The sequence below is a fragment of the Empidonax traillii genome, unplaced genomic scaffold, assembly GCF_003031625.1.
Source record: "Empidonax traillii isolate 1590-97213 ecotype Southwest subspecies unplaced genomic scaffold, ASM303162v1 scaffold94:size1391941, whole genome shotgun sequence".
Classification (NCBI taxonomy): domain Eukaryota; kingdom Metazoa; phylum Chordata; class Aves; order Passeriformes; family Tyrannidae; genus Empidonax; species Empidonax traillii.
The window spans coordinates 722,361-735,133 of record NW_020955287.1 but is presented as its reverse complement, the minus strand read 5'-3'; positions in this window follow the sequence as shown (position 1 = coordinate 735,133).

The window sequence follows — 12,773 nt, the reverse complement described above, 5'->3', positions numbered from 1 at the left end:
TCCATGGACGTCATCCTCCCACGGAACTTTCCGTCTGCGCCCTAAAAAACATTTTTTTTTTTTTTTTTTTTTATGTACAGGCTTTTTTGGAGGTTTTATATAGATACATATATATATATATATATATATATATATATACATATATATAAAATGTTCACAGCTTCCCACAGGCGTCAGCGCCTGGGAAGGGCGCAGCCCGCCCGCCGTGCCGGACCCGCGCTGCCGCAGCGCCGCCCAGCGGAGGACCAGGGGATGCTCGGCCCGTCCCGCTGCCGCCCTGAGTCTGAGCGCCCTGGGGGTGGGGGATGAGGAGCCCGCGGCATTAACCGGAGTGATCGTCGTTCCCCTGAACACGCTGGTCGCACTCTCCCCCTCGGGAGGAGCGAGCCGGCCGCTGCTCTCGACTGCGCGGGAACAGAACCCTGAGGTGGCGAGGGGATGCGTGTGTGCCGGGCTCAGCCCTACCCTTGTCGCCCCAGCTGCCTTCTGCCTTGCTGCCTGGCTTTCACCCCTGCAAATTTGTCATCTTTCACTTGAATTACGCATCCTTGTTTCGGGGCAGTGGTGTAAAATTTAAGCAGTTCTTATTTTCTTCTCTACTTCTTAAATAAGTAACCATTTTCCTTTCTGTTTAGACTCTTGCATCGCTGTTTTTTTCCTTCCTTATCTGGGAAAGTCCTGGAGACAGTAAATGTCTGTGGGCGATGGTCCACTGGTGACATCTCTGCCTTGCTGGAGAATGTGACAGGAATCCACGTTGTTTCTAATCGTCTGAAGTCCCTTGTCTCTCAAGTCAAACTACACCACAGTGCAGCAACAGCAAATGATGCCTGAGGGGACGTTGTGAACCTGACCATGGAAAGAGCCTGCGAACCTCTGGGGGAGCATCTCTTCTCCTGGGATCTCTCCAAAGGATACAACACTGCTATGTCCAGCTACAGCTTGTTTTTATAGGTGCCAGTACACTAAATAAGGCCAGTTCATGGGAGAAATGCAGGTTTAGTTTAACTTCTTTTCACCAAACTCCTGTCTGAAATAAAGTGTTCTTGACAGTACATGAGGGTGTGTGAGCACACCCCGTTCAGGATAGGGTGGAACCAGGATGTTGCCTGCCTGAGAACGCGAAGCTGCCACTTGGCAAAGCACACAACCCCTGGCAACATGCCCAGAAAACCAGAACACCCCACAAAAGAAATAAAACAAACAAATAAACAAAAATCGAAAGCAGAAAAGAGCTCTCAAACAGGCTTCCTTACTTGGGCCAAAGAGGCAGGTTTTTTGTTTTGCTTTGTTTTGTTTTGGTTTTTTTTTATCTTGACATTCTCCTGTAGGGAATAGCCAAAGAAGAGAAAACCCTGCATGCCTACCCATCTTCCCTTTGGCTGCATCTCCTAGGACAGGCCACTCACATCTTTTCAATTTTATTTTTTTTTTTTTTTCCCCTGAGAAGAGAGCATTTAGGATCAAAGTTTAGGCTTGGAATCTGCCCTGAAATTGCCATTGTACCTGCTCTCTTTGGATAAGCTGGTCACCTCAGGAACTGGCAGCACCTTATTGCATCAGGCCATCTGTTCTGACATTAGACTTCCTGCAGTCACACTTCAAAGCTCTGCCCCTGCACTGCTTCAGTTCTCTTTGGTGTCCACCCTGTGATATTCACATGGAAATGGCTTTCTAAACTCCATCATGTTGTATGTTGCCAACGTGTGTGCAGCTCCTCATCTGGGTCCAGGCTGGATTTTGGCAGACTAGGGGAATACAAAGAGCGCATGTGACTCGTAGTGTGCCTCTTTTTGGATAGAAAGCTGTCTCTGGCTCTGTGATAATCTCATGTTTCTACACCATCTCCAGCATATGAGGATGGAGGCAAAGGGCAGATGTAAAAGAAGAGGTCAAAAGAACGTGCAAGATATCTGAGGCAAAATGAGGTAGGCAACTGGAAATGGCTGCAACACAGAGATTAAAGGGGTTCTGATTTGAATGTCCAGTTATAGAACATCAGTGACTGGCAACAACAACCTGGAGACTAAAAAATGACAAGAAGTTGAGAACTGGCTGATGACGTTTGTTCTGACGGTATCAGAACAAGCCAAAGTCCCACCCAAACAGAGTTAAATTGTTTAAAACATAGTTCAGACAAAAGGGTGACCTTTTTAACCAAAATGTTTAACAGTATGTGACTGCCAGCTTCTGATCTGATTCAAGAAGTCCTCAAGCCAAATTTACTGTGTCCCCATACTACAGCTCCTTAAAATATTGTCAGGGTTTTTCTTTGCATATTTCTCATCTGACTGGTGGTCTGGCACTATCTGGGTTATACAATTCAAAGTAGCCATGGCCTGAGGTGACTACATTTTCAGGGAAGGGTTTCATGTGAGATCCATCTGCAGTCTTTGAACACCACAGTGTGCATTGAGCTGCTCAGTTGCACCAATTAGGGTCATTCACAAGTGTAATTATGGAATAATATTTAAGCTGCTTTTTTAGAAACAAAATCAAAAAATGAAAATTTATAAATACTTGAAAAGTCAAAGGAAGAAGGCATTAATTTTTTTTTATTTTCTCTTTTAGTAGGAGAACTTTTCAAGTAACAGACACAAAATGAACAATTAACCTTTATATTGCACTTTTCAACCTCTGCCTTTACAGTATTTTACAAAAGTGCTCAAGTATTACTGGCAGGAAATCTGAATCAATCCCAGTGGAATTACTTGTTGTAGCTGTGCCAAAGAGGCAAAAGCAGAATTAAAAGCCATTAACTGCCTTATCTCTTAATTCTCTGCACAGGCTCTAACTGCTGTGATCTATGTTGTCTGTATGAAGATAGAAAGGTGAAAAAACACTCTCTATGGTCCTCAGACCCCAGTAAGGATCAAAATACTACTGCATTAATCAAATGGTATTATATAAATCAAACACACCATTCTTATTTTAAAATTCTCTTTAACATCTTTAAACCATGAAATAAATTCATATTTGATTGAGCCCTTACAAATTATTCTTTATAATAGCTTATATACTGCAGACATTTGCTCATTAATTGAAAGAAACTTTTGCTCAAAGAGTTCTGCATATTTTGATCAACTTGTGGGAATCTTAGTTACATTGGAGAAGGCTCCCTTTGGTTTTGTCAATGCCAATGTTGGAAGCTACTGGTGTTCCTTCCTCATGTACACTTCGAGACCACCAAAGTTTTTTCACTTCAAATCCTTACATCTGTTTTGTTTGTTTGTTTTTTGTTTTGTTGGGTTGGTTTTTTTTCCTAGAAACAATTCATGCTCAGTATTGTCTAAGTTAAAATATCATTGAACATTTTTTATGTGATTTATTAAGGCAACACAATTCCTGACAAGATAGGAATTGTGGATGTTTCAGAGGGCGCTGCTGAACTGTTTGGATGGCCTGAGATTCACTGTGTCCTGTCCATCCACTGATCACACTCTGCAGTTGCAGCATGAGGTAGCTCATTTCTCAAGGAGGATTTCACGACGTCATTGCAGTGTAACAAAGTAACTGTTAGTCCATAATCAATGGGATAAGAAAAGTTCTAACTAGAAACTGTTTGCAACATTTCACAATGTCTAATGCATAATAGTAGAACTCTTAAGTGTCAAGCTGGCTCAGTTAGAATACATTTAAGCATCAGGACTTGGTCTCAGGTCCGTTGTTGATACTAGCAAATGCTTTGAAGGTAGAGAAAGGAGTGTCTTATTATTATAATTGCTGTCCTTTGGCTGAAATACCTAAACAAATTGCATTTTTTTCTGCTGAGAGCTGTTTATCCCAACGTAAATGTAGATACAAACAAACAGAAGATAGCTGGTGTTTTCAAAGCCTGAACGTCCATCCTAGCTTCCCCAGTTTGGTTCTCAAACTACAGAGGCCAAGCCTTTCCAGTTCCAAACTACCATTACTTCACACCGTTGGAAGCCACTTGGGATTTGTTTGGGTCTTTTTAATGCCATTCCCTGAGCCGAAAAATAGTGGAGGGAAAAAAAGTCATCTACTCTATGACTTGTCAGGGGGATGGCAAATAACTTTTAGATAAATGTGAGTGGAATCCCCACTGCAATTAGCAAACCTGAGCTGCAACTGACAGGTTAAGTAAGAATGGAGTTTTACTCCGAGGGCTTTTATCTGTGGGATGGCCAATGCTCAAAGGTGTGAATTTGGGCCAGAGGAGTGCTAAACACATTCTAATGGCAAGGACAGCCTATCCACCTAAGCTTGGAGTTTTCAGTGTTTCAGGGTTATTTGTGTATATCTAAAGTCACCTAATACACTAGCTCATAAAAGTCTAACTGTCCAATACAAAACAATCACAAAACAAGGATCTGTACTATTCATGTTAAATTTTCCATGGAGTCAGATCATGCTGCTGTAACATGGCTTTCTTCCCCTTAAATCTGAAGACTTTCCATGATATGTTATTAGGCAAAGGCTTTGGAGCTCTCAGCACTGAAGGCAGTGTCAGGAAACGCTTGTACGCTGCCATGGCTCATAGCCTCCTGCTGCTAAAAGGTGTTTCAAGCTCCTGGCAGTCTCCTGATGACAGAAGTTGTCTAGTGACAGTCATCATTTAGCAAAATCTAGTTCTCAGTATCCTTTCTAGGTACTGAGAAAATGCACAGCTGAACTCCCCTTGGTGTTTCTCTTCCCTCATTAATGTTGCTGTACAGCTTTGAAACCATTCCTGTTACGTAGCTTTTCAGTTTGTGTTCTCTTGCAAGGACAAGCTTACCTTTTCATTTATGAGCTGACTCTTTTCACCAATAATAACACGATGAAAACTTTTACTAAAAAAGAACAAAGAGTTAAATTTTTTTCTGTCTGGCCCCAAGTGACCCTCTGTTCCCACTGCTTTTGAAATTACTGGAGTTTGCTTAGCTTGAAAAATTACAGCTATAGGAAAAATTATGCTTCACTGATCTATTTTAAAAAGGAACAGCAGAATTTTAAAAATAGAATCCCCCCCTTTTTTTTTTTTTTCTCTCCTGACTGCGGCATCTCTAACCCAAGTATGTTGATGCAATTTCCAAAGCATTAAGAAATGTCTTAGGTCACATTTAAGTCAGGTCAGCCAAATTCAGGATCAGTGAAAAAATGAGTTGTTCATCTTGTCTGGAATGAGATCTTTCTTCCCATCATTCTTAGTTATAAAGATATCTTTTGTGTGGTTGAAGCTAAATTTAAGCCCAGCCTGAGTGTATTTGTGTACTATCTAGGCGTGTTTTATGCATCAGCAGCACACTGCATTACTAGTCTGCACACACAATTAGGGCTTTATGATCTTTAAAGTCAGTTAATAAAAAGATTTATATATTTGCAGCAATAAAAGTCTGGGAAGTAATAGGAATAGGCGTTTCTTAGAGCTACAGTCTGATTCTCCTTTGGCTCCATTGTCTTCAGGTGGACTTAGTCCTCACCCTGATTTGAGCACCAGAAGAAGACAAGAAAATCCATCCCTGAATGCATACCTAGGGAGCTCTGCTTTTATAGACATTGCTTTTCTTTCAAACCGTAGTCCTGTGGAGTGAAGAGCACTGCAAGAGAGACCAGATTCTGCCATGGGTATTAAACTGTGAGGCGTGATTCTTCTGATGAATTCACAGCAGCTTCTTCAAGACTGGGACTGGGTCTGGCTCTGGTAAGCAATGTCCGAAGGATTGAACCCAGCCCTGATGGGCTGCTCCCAAGAGGGCCAGTTTGCCCAGGGGGTCTCCTGCCTGCTTGCCGGCGATGCTCCACCCAGCAGGCGGGAGGAAGGTCACACCTGGATGCAGGAATGAAAGTCACACTCAGAGAAGTGTGGATTGAATGAAGGAAACGGTAAGGTGAAAACATACTGATTTAATATATGTGTTACTATTTTGCAAACAACCGTCTCACAGACTTTTTTTTCTCTGCTAAAGCGTTTAGCTACTGCAATAGGATTTAAAAGTATGAGTTGAACTTTAACAGATCTATAGTAGCAGTTAACTAGCAAAGGAAAGTCCATGTCTAGCTGTTTCCTGCTGCTACAATGTTTTGATAACAATGGTGCACAAAGACTTGTTTTGTTTAGCATGCACCATATTATTGCATTTCAGACAAAGTCTTGATTCTCTAAGTCCAAGACAAAGTCTCAATTCTCTCCATTTGAGACAAAATCTCAGGACAAAAAATATGTACTTGAAATGTCCCAAACTACAGAGGAGTAAGGAATCAGATTAGCATGAATTTCTGATTCTAGATACAATGAAAACTAAGATAAGGCAAACATGTATTTTTTTAACTGGAGGGACAAATTTAGGAAAGATTTTGTACCTCATCATTCCCTGTGTAATTATGAAATCAGAAAAATGAAAATATTCTTCCTATACTCTGCACACACACTGTAAGTACCCCAGGCAGACCTGTTCTTACTGTGCTGAGATTTGTTTTCCTACAGCAGCGAGTTTCCCTTCAAGAGCTCACGGGCATGGAGAGAACCTTTGTTTACCACCCCCAGGTGCGAACCTCATTAACTTATGTTTACTTTTGTGTTTTCAGCTTTCAGTAATGAGCCAGGTTAATGGATAGTGAAGACGGTGGTGGGGAGAATGGTAAGGAAAATTCAGGAGCTGGCTTTACATCTTTGAGTTTTGCAGGCTCAGAGGCAAAAGGGCAATCAGCCATTTAGCTATACAAAAAAAAAAGAAACTCCAGCCCTTACAGTTGGTGACGCTCCTACCCTGGATTTGTTTGGTTTGGTTTTTTTCAGGATGGTGTGAAACAAAGCACAGCCAGCCCCCTGACTTTTTGCAAGTTAGAAATGCTATACAAAAATCTACTTTTGACACCAGAAAATGCTTTCTCCTGTTGTTCAGAGTGACTCCAGATGCTGATGTACTTAGTACACAGCACAAGTTACCCAACTAGAATGAAAAACCAAGGTAATTGAGTTTACATTCATCTGTCAATATTCCTAAGGGACAGACTGTTCAGCCTGCCAAGTTTGCTCTGCTTATGCATGCAGATTGTGAACTTAAACCGACTGGAGATTCCCACAGTAGATTCTCCCCAGTGAATAGGAGATCTCTGCTGCTGTAATCTGTTAGAGGTGGTGCGACCACTTCTGTCATAACCGTTCTCCATGTCCCATGTCTCCATATTAGGAGATGAGCTAAATGTTTGGCAAGAAAAGAAGGAAAAGGTTGGGTAGAACTGCGTTTTAATGCATCAGGCTTTCCCTTGTCCCAAGTCCCATTTTCAGAGGACAAAACATCAGCTTCTTCCCAGGCTTTTTTATGCTTCTCAGTATTATAATATGTGAGGGCTTCACATACACATATTTCTTTATCTTTCTATTCCAGTGAAAGACTGTCATCCCTATATGTGGAATAGAACATGAGGATTCAAGCAAAAAGTTTCTTTTAACTTTGGGTGAGTAGTCTGGGACAGTTGTGAGAGGACTTTTAGAATCATAGAGAATCATAGAATATCCTGAGCTGGAAGGGACCCACAAAGATCATCAAGTCCAACTCCTGGTCCTGCACAGGACAACTCCAAGGGCATTGTCAAAATGCTTCTTGCACTCTGGCAGGCTTGGTGCTGTGACCACTTATCTGAGGAGCCTGTTCCAGTGCCCAGCCACTATCTGGGTAAAAAATTTTTTCCTAATATCCAGCCTAAAACATCCCTGACAGAGCTCCATGCCATTCTCTCAGGTCTTGCCACTGGTCACCAGAGAGAAGAGATCAAGCACCTGCCCCTCAACTTCGCCTTGTGAGGAAGCTGTAGACTGCTGTTAGGTCTCCCCTCAGTCTCCTCTTCTCCAGGCTGAACAGACCAAGTGACCTCAGCTGCTGCTCATATGGTTTTGGCTCTTGGCCTTTCATCATCTTCTTAGCCCTCCTTTGGACACTCTCTAAGAGCTTAATGTTTTTCTTATATGGTGGCACTCAAAACTGCACACAATATTCAAGGTGAGGCCACCCCAGTGCAGAGCAGAGCAGGACAATCCCCTCCCTCACATGGCTGGTGATGCTTTCCCTGATGTCCCTCCAGACACAGCTGGCCCTCCTGGCTGCCAGGCAATGCTGATTTGTATTCAACTTGCCATTGACCAGGACCCCCAGGTCCCTTTCCATGGTGCTGCTCTCCACCCTCTTGTTCCCCAAGTTTTCAAATAACTTGGCTTTTTTTACTTTAAATAGCTCTGTATTTGACTAACCACTGTCCTTCAATTAAGACATTTCCATAGGGGATCTCCTTGTACCTAGACCATAAAAACAGCATCAATCTCCATCCCAAATATGGGAGCAAGTCAATACCTGTAGCAGAGCAGAGATAGAAGACGTGTGAGAGAAAAAAAACCATGGCCAACATTCAGTGCATATACTCAGGAAATATATGATAGAAAAGCAGAAAAGATGGGAGAATCTGTAAAACAAAGGAACAAAAGAATATTCGATCCTCTGGTCTGGGAGGAAACCAGGGAATGTGTCTCTGATGCAAAGTGAAATTAAGAGCCTCTTTAGGTGAGCTCTGGGTGGCAGGAGCTGGTAAGGGCAAACAAAGGAACTCCTGATGTTTGGCTTCTGTTCCGTCTTAGGAAACAGTCTTATAACCAACTCAAAGGAAAAGTGGCTCCACCAAAACAACCCTTAGCACATTTGCTCCAGTGCCATCTTAAGGCATTGTATGCACAGACAAAAGCATCTGGCCCCCAATTGGAAAGGTAGGCCCCAAAAGCAGCTGCCAGTGCACAGCACGTTTGATGATAGGTGGGCTGGATTCACTGTGTGCACACTATGAAGCTGGCATAGACAGGTGCGGCAAATCTCACAGGTCAAATTTAAAACAGGGAGGACTCAAAAAATACAAGTATGGGCAGTCAGGATGCTTTGTCAGTCACCTTCATACGTGTACCATGCCCAGGGCTGCTTAGCTGGGCTCCCTTCCCTGAGCTCTCCTGCTTCTGTTGCTATCAAGTGTCTCTGACGAATCTGGCCTGGCCAGTGGCAAGCTGTAGTTTCCCCCATGGTCCATTGTGGGAACTGGAGTTTCATCATGGGTGGTGGTGTCTGTGATGAGTAAGGAACCTTGCAGATAGGCAGGAGCCAGTCCTGATGAACCAGAACTGAAGCCATGTCACCAAGTGTAAGCAGAACTTGTTGGCCTAAGCCTCCTGCAAAGAAGACAGGAAAGACTTAAAAGAACTGTGGGCAAGCAGGAGGGGGCCACACACAGAGAGAAAACCAAGTCAGAGTGCCAATAGTTGAGCCCCTGAGACTTTCTGAGCTCAAGAGGCTACAGGTCTAGCTGCTGAGCCTCTTGCTTCTTTGCTTTCCCACGAACGAAGGACACTTGTGCTGGCACCAGCACATCTAGGACCAGAAACCACAATTAGAGACCTCCATCTTCAGATATTCATAGGGATCCTCTGTTTGTATCTCAAAGCAGGTGGTAAGAAGAGGATCATCTCCTGCTATTCAGAAGCATGCTGTGCAGTGACATCTGGAAGTAAATGCCAGAGTGCCCTAGTCAGGGTGGGGTATATGTATGAAGAATCTCAGACCATGCAGTGGCATCTCATTGTGTTTAAGGGGTTTTGGGCATGGTAACAGGACCACGTGGCAGATTTCCAAAGGTCCTGGATATGCTCTATGGGGCTTGGTGTGCCCTTCCTCGTCTGACAGCCCTTGCAGCTGTGGGATCTGCTGTTACTCCCTTGCCTAGGGCAGCCATTGCCTCCAGTGAGAAACAGGGAAATGGGAGAGGCAAATGAGTGAGAAAGGGGTAAACAGTATTTTGCCCAAACTAAAGTGGGGAATGTCCTTGCTCAGCAGTTTTTCTCAGCTACCTCAGTGTCCCAGGGTAAGCTCCCCTCAAAAAAACAGAAACTGATCCAGGCCAACATCTTCTGTAAGAGAGAGCAAAGAGGAGACTAGGACAGGAGAGCACACAAACTCACCCCTTTTCAGGCTGTGTTCCTCAGATTTTATTGCTCATCCTCAGTTCAGCCCAAGGGAATAATGGCATTTTCCTCACTTTGTACAGTGCAGGAGGAGAGCAACTGGGTTTCAAGCCTCTGGCAATTCCTCTGAGGGTGGATATGTATGCTCCCAAAACAAGGATTCTTCCTTCCTGGGAAAGCAAAGACAGCAGTCCAAACTGGAGTTAAAGAATCAAACGTATTTACATAAAATAAATAATGAGTGCAATTTATGATTGGGTAAGTTATAGTAATAAAATAAGAACTATTTATGCAAACCAAAGTTCTCAACCTCCCAGAGGCAAGTATTCAGTGCATGGAGAAACTCTTTCAAGGTGCACAGCAGAGATGATAGCAAGAAACAGGAGCTCCACACTTTCTCCAGGAAGGTGTAAGAGGAACAGGCCAGTAAAACTGGAAGTACTTCAAGGAGTTTTCCTAGCTGTTAGCACGGGTTACCATGCCCTGGCTATCATCCCCAGCTCCTGGCAGAGTTGCTGGTCACTTTGCCCTAGTAGGAAGGTTCTTGCTGCCAGTTTCTGTTGTGCTTTGCTGCCACAGTCACTTCTTCCCCCCACTCATGTGAATTGCTGCAGAGTAGGGAGAAAGACAGCAGCCCAAAGGTGGACAAACTAAAAGCAGCAAGGAGCTTGGTGGCCTACCTGCTTTCTTTTCCTTATTTCTCCAAACCAGAAGGTTCCTGAGCATGAGCAAGCCAAAATGTAACTTGGCACCAGTGCCATAGATAAATGTTGATATTTTTCCTGGCAGTTCGAAAGAAAATGTTTCCGGGTGTCCAAGGAGACCTTGCTCTTAGAGGATGGCCTTCCTGCTGTGTAGGTTTCTCACTGGTTATGCTTTCTGCTGGCTGTGCATTCCCCAAAGAGTAGGTGAGAGGGGTTTTTCTCCCTGCAATTGTGGCAGGGGAGCCCAAGAGCTGCTCTGGTGCTGGGGGTAAAGCTGCTCCCTGGTATGAGCTCCCCAAGAAGTGCTGAACACAGGAACATGCATGCACATGGGAAAGATCAGGCTCAGCAAGGTGTTCTGCCTGATAAAGTCACCTCAAGCTCTGTTGTCACTGTGGGGTATGCTTACAAAAAAGAGCAGGCTAATGTGATTCAGAATAGTCAGAGAAGACAATTTACAGACCTGCCTCTTTTGAATGCTGCAGAAAGAAAGAAAAGCCTTATGGCAAGTTGGAGCACCCTGTGTAGTAGGATAAATAACTCCTTGCAAACAGCAGTTGAAACAAAAACAGGATCAACAGCTGCTCTCCCCACCTCACAACTTGTCCTGCCTATTCCAGGCTGAGCTCCAGGCTGATGCCAAGTTCTCTTGCTTTGGAAGAAAATGCTTAACAGTTTGATCAACTGAGATTGCTGGACAGCAACTTTTGCAGATACACAAGCATTTCAGGAACCAGTAGCAATTATGGAATGACCATAATATGGCTGTTACTTCTCATCATCAAAACAGATGTATAGACATTGAAGTGCACACTATTTTTGGATATCTGGATGTATTCCTGTTGAAGATTCAGCTTTCAGCCACAGTAATTCTTCTGGTTTGATATATTTATTTTTTTCTCAACAATATTTATTATTATTTGACTTTACATTTGTTTCCAAGAACTCTGTCTAGGAATACTATAGCAAAGATACCAGTATTACCAGCCAAGAAAGTAATTCATACATCTCATACTGGATAATTTTTTTCTTTGTAGTTTTACACAGAGAAGACACTGAATATATCATGGATTTAGGCTATGGATAAACACCAGCTACAAAATTTTATTTCAGAAGAATATTGGGAGGAAGTTAGGATTATCATAGGATAAGGACTTGACTTTTTTTTTCCTGGTGCCCATGGGAAATGCTGATCACCTACATGCTTCAGGAATTCAGCACATGTCTGATAGCTGCTGAGTAATTGCAGTTATTCCCTCTGCAGTTTAATATTCTTCAGCCAAAAGCAGAATCCAAGCCCATGGGTACAATTTCCACAGTAACAACTACAATGAATCAGATGCGTTAACATATATTTGGAAGGATTTTTCTTCATTTGGTGGAAAAGGGAATAGGAGATTCTAAGGCTGCATATCATTGACCAACTGGATGACAATTACTAGGCTGCTATGAGGATAATGCTCTCTCCACAAACAGCAGATCTATTCAGATACAAATTGGTACAGTCAGAGTTTTCTTAATATCTGGGATGAAATCCTATCTATCAAAGTGAGAAAATTTTTTTCCTATATGGAGAGGTATTTCTTCTCAACATGTATATTGCTCAGCACTGGGCTGACAATATCAGGCTTGCTTAACAGAAGTTGGATTAGAAGAGTGCTTAGGAATAGTTTATTCACTGCAAGTCTTTTTAATAGGCTGTTGACCAACCTCTTTGCTTCAGAAAACAGTAAACCAAGTAGCCTGTCTGTTTGTTGGCTCATATATCTGGAGATGAGAGGTGACAAATGTCATCTTGCAACTTGCAATACTGCCGGGTTTGCAACCTGCAGACTTCCATGCAAAGACCATGAAATACAGCTTTGAGTTGTTTGACACAAGGATTTCACTGTGCTACTGTGAGACTGTCTATAAGATACAACTCGACATTTTCAAAAGTGGAAAGAGCTACACAAAATTACATGCTCCTCTAGAGTCTGAGTTAGTTTGAAGCCACAAAGCTAACCTTGGAGTCTTGTGCTGACTCCACATACTGAAGCTATCTCTGCAACAACCCTACCAATAGCCTCTACGTGCAAGCAGAGAAGATTTTAATTTAAAATCATGGATTTCTCTCATTATTGCACATT